Here is a 4798-nt window from a genome sequence, read left to right on the forward strand (position 1 = left end):
TCGTTTTTGAGCTAACTAAGGTGAAATGAATAGTTTTTGAGCTAACTAAGGTGAAATGGATCATTTATGAGCTAACTTAGGTGAAATGGATCATTTATGAGCTAACTTACTTGAAATGGGTCGTTTATGAGCTAACTAAGGTGAAATGGATCTTTTTGAGCTAACTAAGGTGAAATGGATTGTTTTTGAGCTAACTTAGGTGAAATGGATCATTTATGAGCTAACTTAGTTGAAATGGATCATTTATGAGCTAACTAAGGTGAAATGGATCGTTTTTGAGCTAACTAAGGTGAAATGGATCGTTTTTAGCTAACTTAGGTGAAATGGATCATTTATGAGCTAACTTAGGTGAAATGGATCATTTATGAGCTAACTAAGGTGAAATGGATCTTTTTTGAGCAAACTTAGGTGAAATGGATCATTTAAGAGCTAATTTAGGTGAAATGGATCATTTTTAGCTAACTTAGGTAAAATGGATCGTTTAGGAGCTACTGTAGGTAAATTGGGTCATTTTAGAGCTAACTTGGATAAACTAGATCATTTATAAGCTAACCTAGGTAAGATGGGTCATTTTGGAGCTAATCTAGGTAAAATGGATCGTTTATGAGCTAACTAAGTTAATTATGCAATTTTTGACATAAGTAAGCTATGTACATATCGTTTTAGAGCTAACTTAGGTAGAATGGATGATTTATGAGGTCAGTAAGCTTATTAAGTCATTTTGGAGGAAAAGAAGCTAACTCTAGGTCATTATGGTAAGCATATTGGAGGAAATAAAGATAAGTCTAGGTCTTTATGCATTTGTTAAGCAAAACACTAGAGAAACTTACCGTGATCACGGAGGTGTAGGACCGGGCTGGCTCGCGCCGGTAGCTGGAGAAGGAGTGGGCTGGCTCTCGCCGGTAGCTGGAGAAGGATCGTGCGATGCGTTTCTGTAGTTAAGCTGCACCAAACATCATTTCCAATGTCTCGTTAGCATTATGACACTCAAATGTTAAGACTACTAAGTAATGTCCATTCAAATTAAACTCACCGTGCTCCCTGGAGCAATCACTGGCATCGGCGGAGCGGTCTGACCGGACTTCTCGCACATAGACTGCACATTTGGTTTTCACAACAGAGTCATACTAGTTAGTAATGAGACTCAAATGTTAAGACTAGCAAGTAATCTGCAGAAGAAACTTACCACAAGGAGCTCGTACATGGCCTTTGCCTGCATGTCATTCCGTGCCCGCTCCATACAAGAATATGGCGACGTATCGACTGTATGACATATCCAGGAATAAGAGTAGTTCAAAGGAAATAGAAGTTGCGAAACAATGTATCGAGAACTTACTCGATGTACGGCCGCACTTCTATCAGGTTGTTGAAGATATACAACGAAATGGTCCGCCATTCTTCGTTATCCAAAGATACTGGATGTGAAACACTAGCTGGTGCGAGATTCCCTTTGAATAGGCTGAGGTTGGATCCACCCTTTTTAGGCTCGTCAGCATTGTACCGAGGCTTCGGATTATGCAAATGACGATTTTTGGCTTCGTAGTGCGCTGTTATGAAGTTTGCCGCCTCCTCTGTGATGAATGCCTAAGCCATCGATGCTTCAATTCTACGTTTATTTTTACATTTTTCTTGAAGCGTCTTCTGCATCCTCTCAGTTGGGTAGCACCAACGATTTTGCACGGGCCCCCCCAATCTTGCCTCGGTCGGGAGATGCAAAATCAAATGCTGCATTGGATTAAAGAAGCCCGATGGAAAGATCTTCTCTAACTTGCAGATCAACTCCGGCGCCAACTCTTCCATTTCTTCTAGCACGCCAGGCGATAGTTCTTTCGCACAAAGAACACGGAAGAAATAGCTGAGTTCTGCCAGTACTAGCCATTCATCCTCAGGGATGAAGCCACGCAACATCACTGGCATTACCCGCTCAATCCATATGTGCCAATCATGACTCTTGAGACCAAATATCTTCAGTTTATCAAGATTCGCTCCCCTCTTTAGATTCACTGCATACCCATCGGGGAACATCAACTGTTGTTGCACCCACAAGAGAATTTCCCTCATAGCTGGCCTTCCAAGATTGAACCATGCCTTTGGCTTCGTCTAGTTCTGCTTTCCTTTCGGTTCTTTCATGTTTTGTAACGGCCTATCACATAGCGTCTCCAGATCGACTCTAGCCTTAGTATTATCCTTTGACTTCCCATCTATGCCGAACAATGTACCAAAAAGTGCCTCGGCGATATTCTTCTCAGTGTGCATCACGTCGATGTTGTGTGGGCAAAGGAGGTCTTTGAAGTAAGGCAGATCCCATAAGCATGTTTTGTGAGTCCACGCGTGCTTAGTATTATACCCCTTGAAGTACCCTGGACGTTGTGGATCTGGCTCGAGAGCGTTTAACTGATCTAGGGTATGTTGGCCTGTCAATGCAGGTGGTGTAGAGTTTTTGACAACTCTACCCCTGATGAAGTTCTTCTTGTCTTTCCTGAACTTATGGCGAGGATCCAGGAACTGTCTATGCATGTCGAAGCAAGAAAACTTGCGACCGGCTTGAAGCCAACGAAACTCAAGAGCTCCCTTGCATGTGGGGCACGGGAACCTTCCATGCACACACCAGCCAACGAATAGCGCAAACGCTGGCAAGTCATGCATCGAGTACATGTACCAGACACACATTATGAAGTTCCGTTTGCTAAAGGCGTCGTATGTCTTGAACCCATTATCCCAGGCTTCTTGCAATTCGTCCTTAAGCGGCTGCATGTACACATTCATATTTTTGCCCGGATAGTTGGGTCCTGGAATTATCAACGTCAGGAAAATGTTCATTCTTTGCATAATCTGTCCGGGGGGGAGATTGAGTGGAAAGGCAAATACGGGCCAACAACTGTATTGGGCTGCCGTCATACCAAACACACTGAACCCATCCGTGCTGATGCCGACTTGAGGATGCCTCAGATCTGCCGCTTTGTCAGCATGTAATTCATCAAACTTTTTCCATGCAACACCATCCGATGTGTGTACCATCATCAGATTCCCATCTGCATCTAGTTCGGTTCTTTTGCCTGTTTTGTGCCATGTCATCTGTCTGGCCGTCTCTTCGACCATGAAAAGACGTTGAAGTCTTGGTACGATTGGCATATACCGAAGAACACTAACGGGGATTTTGGTCTATGTGTTCTCACCCATACCGTTGTCTACCACAATATACCTGGAAGACTTGCAAATGGGACAATAGTTCAAGTCCGCATAGTCAAGCCGAAATAAGGAACATCCTTTCTCACAGGCATGTATCTTCTCATAGGGCATCTTCACTGCACGGAGGATTTTGTCCAACTGGTACAGGTTTGCAGGCATTACATGGCCTTTGGGTAGAAAGCGTCCAAATACTGTCATAATTGCGTCATAGCATTCTCTGCCCAAGTTGAACTGAGCCTTCAGAGCCATTACTTGTGAGATGGCATCCAACTGACAAAGCTCAGTGTGCTCGTGGAGCGGACGTTTTGAAGACTCCAACATTTCATTGAAGGCCTTTGCAGATTCCTCCATCTCCTCGTCCGAATCCCGAGCATCATCATAGCCTTGCACCATGTTTTCCATCCCGGTACCATGCTCGTCGGTGCGACGACGATCCACCTCAGCCCGGTCATGTTGGGCAAACTCACCATGAAATGTCCACACCATATAATCGGGCGTAGAACCACTCTTCTGCAGGTGTTTGCCCATTTCAGCCTCTGTCTTCTTTTCCCAATTGCCGCACCGGAAACAGGGGCACCAGGTTTTCTTTTGGCCATTTGCAAATGCGGCTTGCACAAACCCCTTAGTTTTTGTGAACCATTCAGCGCTCCATTTGTTCTGACCAGTGTGACCGGTATACATCCACGCACGGTCACTCATCTTGACTTTCAGAGCTACTGGGCACACAACAATTATATATGTAATTCACCATGTATATATTCATCAGTTGATCTACTTTGTCAATTTTATTACGTCCATGCAACCTACACTCTAATAGGTAATGATAGGTCCTAATCCCACCCGTGTATGTGTAGATTGGGTTCATTTTCCCATGCTATGCTCCGGATCCGACGCAAAATTTCGGCAGCACCTCCCCGCTGTTCTCCTGATACACATCTCTGCAATAAACAGAGAGGATGTGTACCCGGAGAACAACAGGGGAGGCACTGACGAAATATATGCGTCGGATCCAGAGCAAAGCATATGGGAAAACGAACCCAATCTACACATACTCGGGCTGTCCATGGATAGCATTGGACAATTCGAAAGAATCAAGGTTATAAATATGCAAATGCATGCATATTTATAACTATGACGCTTTCGAACGGGAGACACATATTGGTTACGCATACTGATGATTCAAGACACATATATAGCTAGCTATCAAGTTTCATCGGAATAGATCAAATAATTAATGGGGGACGAGGACTTGTCATTTGTGCTCACCCACGAAGAAGGGGCAAAGCACGTCAAACGCATGGCGAGGTCGTCGAACACCAAACCTCGCAGCGATGAAACAACTGCACATTTAAAACTACACGATCAACACAATTATATATGATGTTTTTCATAACAAAATCGAAAAATATATGACCTAACTAATAATTCACAAATATATGACCCCGTCGGCCTCTGGAAGGCCAAAGAACACCTTTTCGGGAGGTGTCGGTGGTTGGAGTGTCATGTCGGTGTCGGGGTGCCGTGTCTGGGTCGGGGTGTTGTTTCGGGGTCGGGGGGTCGGGGTGTCGTGTCGATGTCGGGGTAGTGCCGTGTCGGTGTCGGGGTGTTG

Source organism: Triticum dicoccoides, chromosome 2A (assembly GCF_002162155.2).
Source record: "Triticum dicoccoides isolate Atlit2015 ecotype Zavitan chromosome 2A, WEW_v2.0, whole genome shotgun sequence".
Taxonomy (NCBI): domain Eukaryota; kingdom Viridiplantae; phylum Streptophyta; class Magnoliopsida; order Poales; family Poaceae; genus Triticum; species Triticum dicoccoides.